The sequence below is a fragment of the Salvelinus fontinalis genome, chromosome 36 (genome assembly GCF_029448725.1).
Source record: "Salvelinus fontinalis isolate EN_2023a chromosome 36, ASM2944872v1, whole genome shotgun sequence".
Classification (NCBI taxonomy): Eukaryota; Metazoa; Chordata; class Actinopteri; order Salmoniformes; family Salmonidae; genus Salvelinus; species Salvelinus fontinalis.
Window position 1 is genome coordinate 13,791,186 of NC_074700.1, and position 19,692 is coordinate 13,810,877.

General features: G+C 45.0%; 1 protein-coding gene across 3 annotated transcripts in view; it reads right to left on the bottom strand.

Moving 5' to 3' along the window:
* kdm6ba (lysine (K)-specific demethylase 6B, a) overlaps nucleotides 1–19,692 on the bottom strand; it is a 372,203-nt gene that overhangs the window by 310,762 nt on the left and 41,749 nt on the right. For all 3 annotated transcript variants that reach the window (XM_055900768.1, XM_055900766.1, XM_055900767.1), the window contains one exon: nucleotides 14,957–15,033. The gene's annotated coding sequence lies outside the window, so the exon portion shown is untranslated. The remainder of the gene's footprint in view (nucleotides 1–14,956; nucleotides 15,034–19,692) is intronic.

Sequence of the window (19,692 nt, forward strand, 5' to 3'; positions counted from 1 at the left end):
GGTTCGCCTACATAGCCCGGTGCGGGTTATTCCACCTCCCCGCACTGGTCGGGCAACCGGGAGTATTCAACCAGGTAAGGTTGGGCAAGCTCAATGCTCAAGAGTGCCAGTACGCCTCCACGGTCCGGTATTTCCGGCACCACCTCCCCGCCCCAGCCTAGTACCTACAGTGTATACACTACGCACTAGGCTACCAGTGCGTATCCTGAGCCCTGTTCCTCCTCCACGCACTCTCCCTGTAGTGCGTGTATCTAGCCCGGTGCCTCCAGTTCCGGCCCCACGCACTAAGCTACCAGTGCGTCTCCAGAGCCCTGAACCCACTGTATCTTCTCCCCCTACTAATCCTGATGTGCTTGTCCTCAGCCCGGTGTCACCAGTGCCGGTACCACGCATCAGGGATAGAGTAGGCTTTGAGAATACAGTGTGCCCTGTCCCTGCTCCCCGCACTAGTAGGAAGGTGCTTGTCATTAGCACGGTGCCTCCAGTTCCGGCACCACGCACCAGGTCTACAGTGCGCCATATCCGGCCAGAGCCATCCGTCTCCCCAGCGCCATCTGAGCCATCCGTCTCCCCAGCGCCATCTGAGCCATCCGTCTCCCCAGCGCCATCTGAGCCATCCGTCTCCCCAGCGCCATCTGAGCCATCCGTCTCCTCAGCGCCGTCTGAGCCATCCGTCTGCCAGGAGCCTGCAAAGCCGCCCGTCTGCCATGAGCCTGCAAAGCCGCCCGTCTGCCATGAGCCTACAGAGCCGTCAGCCAGACAGGAGCCGCTAGAGCCGTCAGCCAGACAGGAGCCGCTAGAGCGGTCAGCCAGACAGGATCTGCCAGAGCCGCCAACCAGACAGGATCTGCCAGAGCCGCCAACCAGACAGGATCTGCCAGAGCCGCCAACCAGACAGGATCTGCCAGAGCCGCCAACCAGACAGGATCTGCCAGAGCCGCCAACCAGACAGGATCTGCCAGAGCCGCCAGCGAGCCATGAGCAGCCAGAGCCGTCAGAGCGCCATGAGCAGCCAGAGCCGTCAGAGCGCCATGAGCAGCCAGAGCCGTCAGAGCGCCATGAGCGTCGAGAGCCGTCAGCCTGCCATGAGCGTCGAGAGCCGTCAGCCTGCCATGAGCGTCGAGAGCCGTCAGCCTGCCATGAGCGTCGAGAGCCGTCAGCCTGCCATGAGCGTCGAGAGCCATCAGCCTGCCATGAGCGTCGAGAGCCATCAGCCTGCCATGAGCGTCGAGAGCCGTCAGCCAGCCAAGAGCATCGAGATTCGTCAGTCAGCCATGAGCTGCCCTTCAGCCTGAAAAGGCTAGATACCCAGAACTGCCCATCAGTCCAGAGCTGTCTCTCTGTCCGGAGCTGCCTTTCAGTCCGGAGTTGCCCCTCTATTCTGATCTCCCTCTCTATCTTTATCTACTTCTATATTCTTATCTATCCCTCTGTCTTGATTTATCTCCCTGTCCCGGTGTTGTCATTATTAGATGTGTTATTAAGAGGATTTTGTGGGGGAAGAAAGAGGGTGGACATGCTTGGAGGGAGGAGGCTAGGATGGATTATGGTGGGGTGGGAACCGCGCCCGGAGCCTGAGCCACCACCGTGGTTAGATGCCCACCCAGACCCTCCCCTAGACTTTGTGCTGGTGCGTCCGGAGTTCGCACCTTGTGGGGGGGGTACTGTCACGTTCCTGACCTATTTATGTTAGTTTTTGTGTGTTAGTTGGTCAGGACGTGAGGTTGGGTGGGCATTCTATGTTATCTGTTTCTATGTTGGTTTCGGTTTGCCTGGTATGGCTCTTGATTAGAGGCAGGTGGTTTGCGTTTGCCTCTAATTAAGAGTCATATTTAGGTAGGGCATTCTCACTGTTTGTTTGTGGGTGATTGTCTCCTGTGTCAGTATGTTTGTTCGTACCACACTGGACTGTAGCGTTTGTTTGTTTCGTTTTCGTTTCGATGTCGTCTGTTTCCTGTACGTAAGTTTATGTCTAGTTATGTAAGTTTATGTTCAGGTTTCGTCAACGTTTTGTTATTTTTGTAGTTTGGAAAGTGTTTGTTTCGTTTCGTGTTTTGCCATCATCGTGTTTAATAAAGATGGCTTATTTCCCTGAGCCTGCGTTTTGGTCTGAAGATCCTTCTCTCCTCACCTCATCTGAGGATGAGGAGAGCGTCACCCGTTACAAATAATGGTTCTGTCCAGAACAAAACGGTTGAAAATCATTTGGGTTCCAACCCTGCTTTTAATCCTACCCTGTGATGTCACCGCATATTATTTTTTAGGACCTTTCATCTCATCGTTTTAACCACCGATCATAGAAACGTGCCATTTTCATATACAGTGCCTTCATAAACTATTCACACGGACTTCAACTTTTTCCACGTTGTTGTGTTACTGTCACGTTCCTGACCTGTTTTCTGTTGTTTTGTATGTGTGTGATGGTCAGGGCGTGAGTTTTGGGTGGGCAGTCTATGTTTTCCGTTTCTATGTTGGTTTTGGGTTGCCTGGTATGGCTCTTAATTAGAGGCAGGTGTTTTGCGTTTTCCTCTAATTGAGAGTCATATTAAGGTAGGAGGTTCTCACTGTTTGTTTGTGGGTGATTGTCACTGTGTCTGTGTTTGTTGCACCACACGGTACTGTCTCGTCTCGTTCGTTCGGTCGTTCCTGTTTATGTGTTCCTCGTTTCATGTAAGTTCATAGTTTAGGTCTGTCTAGTTCGTTTTGTTGTTTTGTAAAATTATTCAAGTGTTCTTCGTGTGTTTAGTTTCGTCTTGTTAAATAAAGTTCATTATGTATTCACAACCCGCTGCATTTTGGTCTTTCTATCCTCTCCTCGTTTGAGGAGGAGGATTACGACACCCGTTACAGTTACAGCTTGAATGTAGATTTTATGTCACTGGCCTACACACAATACCCCATAATGTCAAAGTGGAATATTTTTCCCCCCGAAATGTTTACAAATAAATTAAAAATCTGAAATGTCTTGAGTCAATAAGTATTCGACCCCTTTGTTATGGTAAGCCTACAGTAAATAAGTTAAAGATTAACAAGTCACATAATAATAAGTTGCATGGACTCACTTTGTGCAATAATCGTTTTGAATGACTACCTTATGGTGTATCAACACACCCAGTCACTACAAATATACAGGCATCCTTCCTAATTCAGCTTCTGGAGAGGTGTAATCGGCCTGCGTGTAGCTGGTGTGGAGGAGTCAGGCGCAGGACAGCAGATATGAGTAATGAACGTACTTTACTCAAGAAATCAAATATATACAACACAATAAACTAGCCCACAATAACGGACCGTATACATACAAACAATCAAAAAAACATGGGGGAACAGAGGGTTAAATAATGAACAAGTAATTGGGGGATTGAAACCAGGTGTGTAAAAAAGACAAAACAAATGGAAAATGAAAAGTGGATTAGCGATGGCTAGAAGGCCGGTGACGTCGACTGCCGAACGCCGCCCGAACAAGGACAGGGAACGACTTCGGCGGAAGTCGTGACAAGAGGAAGGAAACCACTCAGGGATTTCACCATGAGGCCAATGGTGACTTTAAAACAGTTACAGAGTTTAATGGCTGTGATAGGAGAACACTGAGGATGGATCAGCAACATTGTAGTTACTCCACAATACCCTAAATGACAAAGTGAAAAGGAGGAAGCCTTTACAGAATCAAAATATTCCAAAACATGCATCCTGTTTGCAACAAGTCACTAAAGTAATACTGCAAAAACATGTGGCAAAGCATTTCATTGAATTGTCCTGAATACAAAGTGTTATGTTTGGGGAAACAATACAACACATTAAAGCCAATTTATGCTTGATCCGAAAATGTGGTCGGAGTATGGAGGGTGTGACGCAACTGCTGAGCCTCCGGGATGCAGAGGGCTAATTGAGCTCCGTACCGCATCGCTGTGCGCCTCAACAATTCTGTAACATAACGAAGGGCTCCGTGTAGTTCAGTATAGCTCCGCATTGACATGATTGGTTGATGATAGGTGGGGGCGGGAGGTCCTGTATAAACACACTCACTTCCTTGACAGCAGCACTGCTCAACAGCTATCCGCTGCTCCACGACGCACAACAAGTATGAATACCCTGAATACTTCTGCAGAGGCCGTTTCACAGTAAATGCTGCACTGCCAATGCAGACATTGGATTGACCATGCAGTGCCTTTTACTGAGTACCACTCTCCATACTTTCAAGCATAGTTGTGGCAACATCATGTTAGGGGTATGCTTGTAATCGTTAAGGACTAGGGAGTTTTTCAGGATAAAAAATAAACGTAATGGAGCTCAGCACAGGAAAACCTGGTTCAGTCTGCTTTCCACCAGACACTGGGAGATGAATTAACCTTTCAGCAGGACAATAACCTAAAACACAAGGCCAAAACTACACTGGGTTTGCTTTCCAAGACGACATTGAAGGTTCCTGGGTGGCCGAGTTGCAGTTGACTTATATCTGCTTGAAAATCTATGGCAAGACCTGAAAATATTTGTCTAGAAATGATCAACCACCAGTTTGACAGAGCTTGAAGAATTTTGAAAAGAATAATGGACAGATATTGCCCAATCCAGGTGTAGAAATCTCATAGACATACTCAGAAAGACTCACCACTGTAATAGCTGCCAAATCGTTGGTTGAATTAATGGACCAAGGCACAGCGTGCATAGAGTTCCACATATTTATTGGATGAAACGCACAGAAAAAACAATAAAGCGCAACACGAAACGTGAAACTAAGGTAGTGCTCGCAGGCAACTAGACATAGACAAGATCCCACAAAAACCCAGTGGGAAAAGGCTGCCTAAATATGATCCCCAATCAGAGACAACGATAGACAGCTGCCTCTGATTGGGAACCACACCAGGGAAACATAGAACATAGAATATCCTTGTCTCAGTATGTAAAATGTAATAAAATGTATGCACTCTACTGTAAGTCGCTCTGGATAAGAGCGTCTGCTAAATTACTAAAATGTAAAATGTAAATGGTTTGTTCCATCAAATGAGTGCCTTCCCAATTTGTAAGTCGCTCTGGATAAGAGGGTCTGCTAAATGACTTAAATGTTAAATGTAATAGAAATGAAAAAACTAGACTACCCACCCTAGCCACACCCTGACCAAACCAAAATAGAGAATAAAAAGGATCTCTAAGGTCAGGGCGTGACAATTTGAATATTTATCTAAATTTCTTACAAATGTAGAATTTTTCTTCCACTTTGACTTTAATAGAGAGTATTTTGTGTAGGTCACTGACAATAAATTACAATTAGATCCATTTTAATCTCACTTTCGAATTGCCCTTTAAGCTATGAGAATGACACAGAGGGAGATTATAAGGGTGGCGGAGAGAGATAATTAGTGAAAGAGAGCGAGAGAGAGCGAAAGAGAGAGTTAATATGGGTAGCAGAAAGAGAGAGAGATAACATATGAGAAAGAGAGATGAGACAGAAAGAGAGAGTGAGTGAATAGGAAGACAGAGAGATACTGTACTATGAGCTGAGCGGAGTGGAGAGGGGAATAAACCTGTGTAACAGGGTCAGCAGTGAGACATCTCTCTGGGTCTATTACGTAATGTAACTTCCTATTGATTTATTACTGCGTTGATTTGGCCCTTAGCCAATATGTAATAGCATTTGCGATATTTGAGCCTCAGCCAAAAAGAGAGGGCAGAATGGAAGAGGGGGGAAAAGGAGGGAGATGTGGTAGAGTGGGAGAGGGGGAAAGAAGAGGGAGGGGTGGACTGAATGCAGAGAAAGGGGGGGGAGAGCGAGAGAGAGGAGCGAGAGAGTAGAATGAGGAAGAGCACAGCAGGAAGAGAGAACAGAGAGAGAGAGAGAGGGAGAGAGAGAGAGAGATAGTAAGAAGAGAGAAAGAGAGAGATAGTGAGAAGAAAGAGAGAGAGCGAGATAGTAAGAAGAAAGAGAGAAAGAGAGAGATAGCAAGAAGAAAGAGAGAGATAGCAAGAAGAAACAGAGAGAGATAGTAAGAAGAAAGAGAGAGAGAGATAGTAAGAAGAAAGATATAGAGATATATTAAGAAGAAAGAGAGAGAGATAGCAAGAAGAAAGAGAGAGAGATAGTAAGAAGAAAGAGAGAGATAGCAAGATGAAAGAGAGAGAGATAGTAAGAAGAAAGAGAGAGAGAGAGAGATAGTAAGAAGAAAGATAGAGATATATGACGAAGAAAGAGAGAGAGATAGTAAGAAGAAAGTGAGAGATAACAAGAAGAGATAGAGATAGTAAGAATAAAGAAAGAGATAGCAAGAAGAAAGAGAGAGAGAGAGAGATAGTAAGAAGAAAGAGAGAGTGAGATAGTAAGAAGAGAGAGAGAGAAAGTAAGAAGTTAGAGAGCGCGATAGAGAGAGAGAGATAGTAAGAAGAGAGAGAGAGAGAGAGAGAGAGAGAGAGAGAGAGAGAGAGAGAGAGAGAGAGAGAGAAAGAGAGAGCGAGCGAGGGTGGATGTGATTCAGTGAGTGCTGTACACTGCAGTGTTATCAGTGTTGCTGTAATCACAACAGTTAAATAAGAGAGTTAGAGCCAGACTCACTGGATCCACAGGCCAGACCTACACTACGTCCTAAATGTCACCCTATCCCCTATATAGTACATTACTTTTGGCCAGGGCACATAGGAATCAGGTTAAAAGTAGTGCACTATATAGGGAATAGGGTGTCATTTGGGACTCAACCGGGTCTGCACAGGATAAGCCCTGCTGTACCAAAGCTGGCTTCAAATACTACTTGAAATCATTTCAAATACTTTAGCTGGGTTTGATTGAGCTTGCATGCTGAAATGGGACAAATAGAAAAGCCCCAAAAGTGCAAATGATACTGCCCACCCATCTGGAACTCCAGGCAGGCTAAAGGGAACGCTTAACGTATTAGAAAGATTACAAACAGTATTTCAACACAGATCTGGGCTGTACACACACACACACACACACACACACACACACACACACACACACACACACACACACACACACACACACACACACACACACACACACACACACACACACACACACACACACACACACAGGAATGTGTAAGCTCATAAATACACACTTTATACTACCAAACAACACACACTTCTACTGCATGTACTGTATCCCTCTCATAACACACAGAAACTCTCAAACTCACAGGCATCTAAAGCATGAACACAAACACACACACACTCCCATTCAAGTTTGAGTGCAGCACATTAGTGTGTCAAGGCTCTGTCTATACATTCAGCCCTCTTTCTGTTTCCTTTCCTCTTCCTCCTCCTCATCCCCCTTTACCCTGGAGCACTTCCTCTTTTGTGAGATCCCGCTCTCTCCACAGAGAGGAAGGACAGCAGACGGGAATGAAAGGAGGGAAGCGGAGAGAAAGAGGCAGAACACTTAATTAATGGACAGAAGGAAGCAGAAATCCGCTGAAAGACAGGAAGAAAGAGGGAGAGAGAGCACAAACAGGTTTTCCTCTTGACGCTGTAAATAATTCAATTCCTTTTTTTCATAAATGTTTCATTCCCTCGTTCTTTTTAGCTCTTATTTTTTAAAGATATACTCAACCGGGGGCATGCGGTCTCATTAATTGGCAATTCCTGTTTAACGTGTTGCAGCTGTGTTCAATTAGCACTGATATTAGCACTATTCCTCTAGACACCACTCTCCCTCTCTCTTCCTCACTCTCTCATATCCTCTATCCCTCTCCATTTATCTCCCCCTTTCTCTACCTCTCTATCGCTACCTCTCTCCCAAAACATTCCCTTTGATTCAGTGACCGCGTTTACATGCACACCAATATCCCGTTATTATTTGGGATACTCAAGTTGACTCATATAAACATCATATCCGGTTTAAAATAACCCAAAAAAGCTTGTATCCCGGTTATGAGAAACCCGGATAAGATGCCTGGGAAATGCTGATCTTAGACGGGATACTGTGGCATGTAAACATCTTACCCCGTTGACTGTTGTTTTTCACGGTGTGTGCAGGATCAGTTTCGCATATCATGGGTGTTGTCATCTGATTGTCAAACAAATCACTTAAAAAAAGTCAGCTACCTGCATAGCTTGATCCACCATAATAATTGATTTAGCTGAAAATCCATACTAGAGCGTTTAGCCTACGGGCTACTTTAACCCCTAATTTAGACACGTTTCTGATTACAATTTCCGACATTTGGTAGGCCATATTATAATTTCCTACATTTGGTAGGCCATATTATAATTTCCGACATTTGGTAGACCATATTATAATTTCCGACATTTGGTAGACCATATTATAATTTCCGACATTTGGTAGGCCATATTATAATTTCCGACATTTGGTATGCCATTTGTTTGTCAACTATAGTTACAGTCGTGGCCAAAAGTTTTGAGAATGACACAAATATTAATTTCCACAAAGTTTGCTGCTTCAGTGTCTTTAGATAATTTTGTCAGATGTTACTATGGAATACTGAAGTATAATTACAAGCATTTCATAAGTGTCAAAGGCTTTTATTGACAATTACATGAAGTTGATGCAAAGAGTCAATATTTGCAGTGTTGACCCTTCTTTTTCAAGACCTCTGCAATCCGCCCTGGCATGCTGTCAATTAACTTCTGGGCCGCATCCTGACTGATGGCAGGCCATTCTTGCATAATCAATGCTTGGAGTTTGTCAGAATTTGTGGGTTTTTGTTTGTCCACCCGCCTCTTGAGGATTGACCACAAGTTCTCAATGGGATTAAGTTCTGGGGAGTTTCCTGGCCATGGACCCAAAATATCGATGTTTTGTTCCCCGAGCCACTTAGTTATCACTTTTGCCTTATGGCAAGGTGCTCCATCATGCTGGAAAAGGCATTGTTCGTCACCAAACTGTTCCTGGATGGTTGGGAGAAGTTGCTCTCGGAGGATGTGTTGGTACCATTCTTTATTCATGGCTGTGTTCTTAGGCAAAACTGTGAGCGAGCCCACTCCCTTGGCTGAGAAGCAAACCCACACATGAATGGTCTCAGGATGCTTTACCGTTGCCATGACACAGGACTGATGGTAGCGCTCTTCTTGTCTTCTCCGGACAAGCTTTTTTCCCGGATGCCCCAAACAATCGGAGAGGGGATTCATCAGAGAAAATGACTTTACCCCAGTCCTCAGCAGTCCAATCCCTGTACCTTTTGCAGAATATCAGTCTGTCCCTGATGTTTTTCCTGGAGAGAAAGGGCTTCTTTGCTGCCCTTCTTGACGCCAGTCCATCCCCAAAAGTCTTCGCCTCACTGTGTGTGCAGATGCACTCACATCTGCCTGCTGCCATTCCTGAGCAATTTCTGTACTGGTGGCGCCCCGATCCCGCAGCTGAATCAACTTTAGGAGACGATCCTGGCGCTTGCTGGACTTTATTGGGCGCCCTGAAGCCTTCTTCACAACAATTGAACCGTTCTTGATGATCCAATAAATGGTTGATTTAGGTGCAATCTTATTGGCAGCAATATATTTGCCTGTGAAACCCTTTTTGTGCAAAGCAATGATGACGACACGTGTTTCCTTGCAGGTAACCATGCTTGACAGAGGAAGAACAATGATTCCAAGCACCACCCTCCTTTTGAAGCTTCCATTCTGTTATTTGAACTCAATCAGCATGACAGAGTGATCTCTAGCCTTGTCCTCGTCAACTAACACCTGTGTTAACGAGAGAATCACTGACATGATGTCAGCTGGGCCTTTTGTGGCAGGGATGAAATGCAGGGGAAATGTTTTTTGGGGATTCAGTTCAATTGCATGGCAAAGATGGACTTTGCAATTAATTGCAATTCATCTGATCACTCTTCATAACATTCTGGAGTATATGCAAATTGCCATCATACAAACTGAGGCAGCAGACTTTGTGAAAATTAATATTTGTGTTATTCTCAAAACTTTTGGCCACGACTGTAGATACAGTTGAAGTCTGAAATTTACATACACTTTTGCTAAATACATTTAAACTCACTTTTTCACAATTCCTGACATTTAATCGTAGTAAAAATTCCCTGTTTTAGATCAGTTAGGATCACCACTTTATTTTAAGAATGTGAAATGTCAGAATAATAGTAGAAAGAATGATTTATTTCCGCTTTTATTTCTTTCATCACATTCCCAGTGGGTCAGAAGTTTACATGCACTCAATTAGTATTTGGTAGCATTGCCTTTAAAATTGTTTAACTTGGGTCAAACATTTCTGGTAGCCTTCCATAAGCTTCCCACAATAAGTTGGGTGAATTTTGACCCATTCCTCCTGACAAAGCTGGTGTACCTGAGTCAGGTATGTAGGCCTCCTTGCTTGCACACGCTTTTTCAGTTCTGCCCACAAATTTTCTATGGGATTGAGGTCAGGGCTTTGTGATGGCCACTCCAATACCTTGAATTTGTTGTCCTTAAGCCATTTTGCCGCAACTTTGGAAGTATGCTTGGGGTCATTGTCCATTTGGAAGACCCATTTACGACCAAGCTTTAACTTCCTGACTGATGTCTTGAGATGTTGCTTCAATATATCCACATAATTTTTCCTCCACATGATGCAATCTATTTTGTGAAGTGCACCAGTCCCTCCTGCAGCAAATCCCCCCCACAACATGATGCTGCCACCCCCGTGCGTCACGGTTGGGATGGTGTTCTTTGGCTTGCAAGCCTCTGTAACGGCTGTCGTAGTCGTTCTCCTCCTCAGACGAGGAGGAGCATGGATCGGACCAAGATGCGGAGTGGTAAGTATTCATGTTTTAATGGAAAAACAACAAACACTACAAATTACAAAACCCAACAAACGTGACTAACCTGAAACAGTCCTGTGTGGCCCAAACACTGACACAGGAACAAACACCCACAAAAGACAAGTGAAACCCTGGCTGCCTTAGTATGATTCTCAATCAGGGACAACGATTGACAGCTGTCTCTGATTGAGAATCATACCAGGCCGAACACAAAATCCCAACATAGAAAATCAAACCTAGACCAACCCACCCAACTCACGCCCTGACCAACTAAAACAAATACATAACAAAGGAAAACAGGTCAGGAACGTGACAGCCTCCAACTTTTTCCTCCAAACATAATGATGGCCATTATAGCCAAACAGTTCTATTTTTGTTTCATCCGACCAGAGAACATTTCTACAAAAAGTATGATCTTTGTTCCCATGTGCAGTTGCAAACCGTAGTCTGGCTTTTTTATGCCGGTTTTGGAGCAGTGGCTCCTTCCTTGCTGAGTGGCCTTTCAGATTATGTCAATACAGGGCTCGTTTTACTGTGGATATAGATACTTTTGTACCCGTTTCCTCCAGTATCTTCACAAGGTCCTTTGCTGTTGTTCTGGGATTGACTTGCACTTTTCGCACCAAAGTACGTTCATCTCTAGGAGACAGAACGCGTCTCCTTCCTGAGCGGTATGACAGCTGCGTGGTCCCATGATGTTTATACTTGCGTACTATTGTTTGTACAGATGAACGTGGTACCTTCAGGCGTTTGGAAACTGCTCCCAAGGATGAACCAGACTTGTGGAGGTCTACAATTGTTTTTCTGAGGTCTTGGCTGATTTATTTTGATTTTCCCATGATGTCAAGCAAAGAGACACTGGGTTTGAAGGTAGGCCTTGAAATACATCCACAGGTACACCTCCAATTGTCTCAAATGATGTCAATTAGCCTATCAGAAGCCTCTAAAGCCATGACAGAAATTTCTGGAATTTTCCAAGCTGTTTAAAGGCACAGTCAACTTAGTGTATGTAAACTTCTGACCCACTGGAATTGTGATACAGTGAATTATAGGTGAAATAATCTGTCTGTAAACAATTGTTGGAAAAATGACTTGTGTCCTGCACAAAGTAGATGTCCTAACCGACTTGCCAAAACTATATTTTTTTAACAAGAAATGTGTGGAGTGGTTGAAAAACGAGTTTTAATGACTTCAACTGTACACGCACCTTCTCTTCATAACTTGTTTTGCCAGAAGATTATATAAAGTAGTAACCAGAATAATGTCTTACATTGATGTGGGCTCCCGAGTGGCGCAGAGGTCTAAGACACTGCATCTCAGTGTACATTCACTACAGTCCCTGGTCCGAATCCAGGCTGCATCACATCCGATCGTGATTGGGAGTCCCGTAGGGCGGAGCACAATTGGTCCAGTGTTGTCCGATGTAGGCCGTCATTGTAAATAAGAATCTGTTCTTAACTGACTTGCCTAGTTAAATAAAACATTGAATGAATGCATTAGTAATCTAGTTAGCACCGGTAAAAATGTCTGTTTCGTATAAGGACAGAGAAGAAAACGCAATAACTTGAAAATAGTGGAAAGATTGGTCTTCTGCAAAATGTCCAAATGTCATCAGTTTGGCCTGTTTTAAAGAGATGAAAAGCTGAGAAAACGAGGACACACGTTTCTGAGAAGACTTCAGTTCATTTTGGGTAGTTTCATCATAGTTTATGTGGTTGAAATACTGTCCGCTTGCGTAACAGTGTCAAAGCTAACACTACACTCGCAGGAGCATTTTCATTTTCTCAAGAGATGCTGAAAGAAAGAAATCCTATTTCTCCACTCCTGTTCCTGAGACAAAATGAACACTTGTTGTACAATTTTACTTCAAGAAAAGCATAATTCTGCAAGAGTTAATATTATATTACGCTGAGAGATTATAGGTTAATTATAGGCCTACAGTCCAGATTTCAGTTACTATTCCATTTAACCCATATGAACTGAAATGAGGAATATTCTGTTTATTCATGTATACAGGAAAACATGTGAGCGGTATATTAAAGGTGCATGTAAACATCTTCTCCCGAATAAGACCTTAAGTGGGATATGAGCTCCTATCCGGACTACTGTTTGCATGTCAACGTGGTCAGTGTGTTTTCATATCGTAGTGAAAGACAGAGCTACATTCTCACTCTAAACACTATCTACCTATCATCTTGAGCAATGAATTCACAATCAGTCCAAATTGTATGTGTACCGACTGACACTGAAAGAGATGAACTCTCAAAGATATGTCTGTTAACACCCTTTCTTCTCCGAGAGGCCTGCAAGTTCTTTTCAACACCCCCCCTTCTCTCTTTCTCTTAACCCTTTCTTCTTGCTATTCATCTGCCTCTCTGTCAAATCATAACATCTCAGCACAAGGTCATTGGGTTGAAGCTTAAGTGTGTGTGTGTGTGTGTGTGTGTGTGTGTGTGTGTGTGTGTGTGTGTGTGTGTGTGTGTGTGTGTGTGTGTGTGTGTGTGTGTGTGTGTGTGTGTGTGTGTGTGTGTGTGTTTACACATACACACTGGTGTTGAATACACAAAAGCAAAGCTTTTTCAACCAGAGAGCAATCTATAGAGGAGAAAAAATCAGACACACTCATATCTTACATACAGTACAAACACACACAAACCCATACTTCACTTCATTGGATGCTGCTGGTCAATCAAAAACCTCAACACCTTCTACCACCCACACACACACACGCACGCACGCACGCACGCACGCACGCACGCACGCACACACACACACACACACACACACACACACACACACACACACACACACACACACACACACACACACACACACACACACACACACAAGTGTCAGAAACATGTCATGTTCATATATAATAAATAGCAACACCATCAGACAGTCTAATGGGAGAGCTGGAGTATGAGCATTAGAACAGTCTGCAGAGAACAAAGAGAGGGGGAGGAGAGAGAGAGATGGAGAGAGAGAGAGGGAGAGGGAGGAGAGAGAGAAAGAAGGAGGGAGGAGAAACGGAGGAGGGAGAGAGAGGGAGAGGGGGAGAGAGGGTGAGAAAGAGGGAGAGAGAGAGGGAGGAGAGAGAGGGAGAGGGAGGAGAGAGAGAAAGAGGGAGGGAGGAGAGAGCAAGAGGGAGAGAGGAGAGAGACGGAGGAGGGAGAGAGAGGGAGTGGGTGAGAGAGGGAGAGAAAGAGGGAGAGAGAGAGGGAGGAGAGAGGGAGGAGAGAGAGGAGAGTGGGAGAGCAACAGAGAATGTGGTTGAATGTGTATGTGAAATTGTGAGTGTGTGTCAGTGTTGTCAGTAAGATGCATATGTTCCAGCAGGACTGTGTGTGTGTGTGTGTGTGTGTGTGTGTGTGTGTGTGTGTGTGTGTGTGTGTGTGTGTGTGTGTGTGTGTGTGTGTGTGTGTGTGTGTGTGTGTGTGTGTGTGTGTGTGTGTGTGTGTGTGTGTGTGTGTGTGTGTGTGGTGTTCGCAGAGCTGGCTGTTGGTCATGGTCTTTTCATAGCCCCCTTTTCTATCGTCTTTCATTAACATCTGATACCTCCACCCATCTGTTCACAAAGTGAGGGAGAGAGAGCACGAGAGAGAGATAACGAGAGAGATAGGGAGAGAGAGCGAGAACGAGAGAGGGGAGAGGTGACAGGAGCATGCAGAGCTGGCTATCTCTCTTCCTCTTTATCTTCTGCTCATTCTTTGTCTCCCTCCCTATCCCTCCCTCCTCCTCTCTCTCTCTCTCAGCATGGCTCGACCTTCCCTCCCTCCCTCCTCGCTCTCGGTCCCTTCCTGCCTCCTCTTTCTCTCAGCATGGCTCGACCCTACCTCCCTCCCTCCCTCCCTCTCTCCCTCCCTCCCTCCCTCCCTCCCTCCCTCCCTCCCTCCCTCCCTCCCTCCCTCCCTCCCTCCCTCCCTCCCTCCCTCTCAGCATGGCTTGACCTGTGTGAATATCTGTCTGAGTGACCGGCTCCCTCCTCCTTCTCTCTTTCTTCCTCTCTCTCACTCCTCTCTCTCCTTCCTCCACTCTGCATCCTCCCTCCTCCTCTTTTTTCTTTCGTCTCCCCTGAGTAGAGACAGAATGGAGCTCAGCTTTCTATAAGAACCCAAGCAGGTGTGTGTGTGTCTGTTTTTCAACAAGGGACTCTCATCCCATTTCCAGCTCCTGGCTCAGCCAACCAACTGGCACAGCAGTGCATCGATAATCTATTAGAGCGTTCACACACAAACATGTCTCACCTGCCAGTGTTGTCGTCCCACCATGTCTGTTCTGTGTGTGTGGGTGTGTACCTGCGTGGGCCGGGTATCGCCTGTACCTGCAACACAAGCACACAATAGCTGTGAATAACACACACACACGATACACACTGGTAAACACACAGACACAGACAGACACTAAAAGCCTTTGACAGTCAGATACGTATAGTATGTTGGACATGTACAGTGTAGATGCCTGGGTGCAGGTCAATATCATCACTTCTAATCATGAATCAGATGAGGAAGCAAACCAGTCGGTTTCCATTGTAACACACCATACTCCACTACTAACCCCATAACACAACAACAGGTGTGTGTGTGTGTGTGTGAGACAGTGAGGTGTGAGGCTGGTCCTTCCAGACTAATAATGGTACTGGACTAACAGGCTCCAGTCCACTGATAGTTATTCGCCGGACACACACCCACCCCGACATCTAACGAGTGTCCAGGAGCAGTGCTGATTAGAGATGCTGGAGTGGAGACAACCATTATACCCTCCACTTACCCAGCCAAGTCACAGACACACCTGGAGTGGAGACAGCCATTATACCCTCCACTTACCCAGCCAAGTCACAGACACACCTGGAGTGGAGACAGTCATTATACCCTCCACTTACCCAGCCAAGTCACAGACACACCTGGAGTGGAGACAGCCATTATACCCTCCACTTACCCAGCCAAGTCACAGACACACCTGGAGTGGAGACAGCTATTAATACCCTCCACTTACCCAGCCAAGTCACAGACACACCTGGAGTGGAGACAGCCATTATACCCTCCACTTACCCAGCCAAGTCACAGACACACCTGGAGTGGAGACAGCCATTATACCCTCCACTTACCCAGCCAAGTCACAGACACACCTGGAGTGGAGACAGCCATTATACCCTCCACTTACCCAGCCAAGTCACAGACACACCTGGAGTGGAGACAGCCATTATACCCTCCACTTACCCAGCCAAGTCACAGACACACCTGGAGTGGAGACAGCCATTATACCCTCCACTTACCCAGCCAAGTCACAGACACACCTGGAGTGGAGACAGTCATTATACCCTCCACTTACCCAGCCAAGTCACAGACACACCTGGAGTGGAGACAGCCATTATACCCTCCACTTACCCAGCCAAGTCACAGACACACCTGGAGTGGAGACAGCCATTATACCCTCCACTTACCCAGCCAAGTCACAGACACACCTGGAGTGGAGACAGCTATTATACCCTCCACTTACCCAGCCAAGTCACAGACACACCTGGAGTGGAGACAGCCATTATACCATCCACTTACCCAGCCAAGTCACAGACACACCTGGAGTGGAGACAGTCATTATACCCTCCACTTACCCAGCCAAGTCACAGACACACCTGGAGTGGAGACAGTCATTATACCCTCCACTTACCCAGCCAAGTCACAGACACACCTGGAATGGAGACAGCCATTATACCCTCCACTTACCCAGCCAAGTCACAAACAGACACACCGGTAGGACGAGATACACACACACCCCGTCACTCACCACACAACACACGCATTATAACAGTAAAAAGTGACGTGTGTACGTGACCAACATGTGTATGTGACCAATAGCATTTGATTTGATTTGGCATATCGTTACAGTGACTCATTTGTCTGTATTCGCACAGCATCGCCATGTCAACCTACAGTAAGGCATCCTCAGCTACCCTAACAGTGCCTTCGGAAAGTATTCAGACCCCTTCACTTTTACACATTTTGTCACGTTACAGCCTTATTCTAAAATTATATTTTTTTTTAATCCTCAATCTACACACATTACCCCATAATGAAAGAAAAACTGTTTAATTTGTATTTTTTATACCACATTTACATAAGTATTCAGACCCTTTCCTCTGTACTTTGTTGAAGCACCTTTGGCAGCGATTACAGCCTTGAGTCTTCTTGGGTATGACGCTACAAGCTTGGCACATCTGTATTTGGGGAGTTTCTCCCATTCTTCTCTGCAGATCCTCTCAAGCTCTGTCAGGTTGGATGGGGAGCGGCGTTGCACAGCTATTTTCAGGTCTCCCCAGAGATATTCGATCGGGTTCAAGTCCGGGATCAGGCTGGGCCACTCAAGGACATTCAGAGACTTGTCCCAAAACAACTCCTGCTTTGTATTGGCTGTGTGCTCAGGGTTGTTGTCCTGTTGGAAGGTAAACCTTCGCCCCAGTCCTGAGTGCTGTGGAGCAGATTTTCATCCAGGATCTCTGTACTTTGCTCCGTTCATCTTTGCCTCGATCCTGACTAGTCACCCAGTTCCTGCCGCTGAAAAACATCCCCAAAGAATGATGCTGTCACCAACCATGCTTCACCGTAGGGATGATGCCAGGTTTCCTCCAGACGTGACGCTTGGCATTCAGGCCAAAGAGTTCAATCTTGGTTTCATCAGACCAGAGAATCTTGTTTGTCATGGTCTGAGAGTCTTTAGGTGGCTTTTGGCAAACTCCAAGCGGGCTGTCATGTGCCTTTTTTTTTTACTTCTTATGGGCAGGTGGTACGATAGCGTCCCACCTGACCAGCATCTGGTGAAATTGCAGAGCGCGAAATTCAAACTACAGAATTATAAATAATACATTTTAATAAAATCACAAGTGTAATACATCAAAATAAAGCTTAACTTCTTGTTAATCCAGCCGCTGTGTCAGATTTCAAAAAGGCTTTATGGCGAAAGCACACCATGCGATTATCTGAAGACAGCGTCCCGCATACAAAACCATGAAAACGTATTTCAACCAGGCAGGTGCGACACAAAAGTCATAAATAGCGATACAAAAAATACCTTACCTTTGATGATCTTCTTCTGTTGGCACTCCAAAAGTTTACAGTTACATCACAAATGGTCCTTTTGTTCGATAATGTCCTTCTTTATATCCATAAAAACTCAGTTTAGCTGTTGCGCTTCAGTCAATAATCCACCCAGTTTCATTCCATCAAAATGCATACAAAATGAATACCAAATGTTACTAATAAACTTTTCCAAAAGTCAAACAACGTTTATAATCAAACCTTAGGTACCCTAATACGTAAATAAACAATAACATTTAAGACGGAAAATCATTATTGTCTTGACCGGAGAAAAATACCAAAGAACGCCCTCTCATTCACGCGCTTGGAAACACAACAGCCAAAATGGGAGCCACCTAGAAAAACGACAATTTCTGGCAATTTTTATCCAAAAACCAGCCTGAAACTCTTTCTAAAGACTGTTGACATCTAGTGGAACTGCAATCGGGCACGATTTTCCCTATTGTAAAAGTGCCAGCCATTGAAATCAGTGGTAGGATGAACATTATTTTTGGAGGGGATGGTTTGTCCTCGGAGTTTCGCCTGCCATATCAGTTCTGTTATACTCACAGACATTATTTTAGCAGTTTTAAAAACTTTAGAGTGTTTTCTATCCAAATCTACCAATTATTTGCATCTCCTAGCTTCTTGGCCTGAGTAACAGGCAGTTTACTTAGGGCACGCTTTTCATCCGGACGTGAAAATACTGCCCCCTACCCAGAGATGTTAATGAGTGGCTTTCGTCTGGCCACTCTACCATAAAGGCCTGATTGGTGGAGTGGTGCAGAGATGGTTGTCCTTCTGGAATGTTCTCCCATCTCCACAGAGGAACTCTGGAGCTCAGTCAGAGTGAACATTGGGTTCTTGGTTACCTCCCAGACCAAGGCCCTTCTCCCCCGATTACTCAGTTTGGCCGGGCAGCCAGCTCTAGGAAGAGTCTTGGTGGTTCCAAACTTCTTCCATTTAAGAATGATGGAGGCCACTGTGTTCTTGGGGACCTTCAGAAATGTTTTGGTACCCTTCCCCAGATCTGTGCCTCGACACAATCCTGTCTCGGTGTTCTCTGGTAATTTTTTTGACCTCATGGCTTGGTGTTTGCTCTGCACTGTCAACTGGGATCTTATATAGACAGGTGTGTGCCTTTCCAAATCATGTCCAATCAATTGAATTTGAAAATAAAGGAGAGCCGCACACTCTAGGAGCTCACATGCAAAAAATGTATATCCAACGTTTCGACAGACAAGCTGTCTTCATCAGGGTATGATGAACTCAATCAATTTAATTTTCCACAGGTGGACTCCAATCAAGTTGTAGAAACATCTCAAGGATGATCAATGGAAACAGGATGCACCTGAGCTCAATTTCGAGTCTCATAGCAAAGGGTCTGAATACTTATGCAAATACGGTGCATTCTTTATATGCAAACATAAAAAATAAAAACTGTTTTCGCTTGGTCATCATGGGGTATTGTGTGTAGATTGCTGAGAAAAAATATACATTTATTCCATTTTAGAATATGGCTGTAATGTAACAAAATGTGGAAAAAGACAAGGAGTCTGAATACTTTCCAAAGGCTCTGTATATAACGTAGCTGACCATCTCATCCATACATGACCTCACAACAAAGAACATCCGCAGAAACACACAGGGGCCCCAGCATTTCCTGTTTAGGCTAAGCGCTTGTTTATCGGAACGTGTGTGTGTTTGTGTGTGTTTATGTGTGTATCTGTGGGAATGGGGGTCGCTCACAAAAAGTCTTAATGACATCATACCCAAACAGCAGAAAGACAAAACATTTCAGCGAAATCCTAAATATTTCATCATTCAAATTTCCTTCTAAGAACAATCTCCAGGATTCTAACATTCTGGAATTCTTCCTCTGATTATCTCCCTGCTTCAGTCTGGCAGCAGGC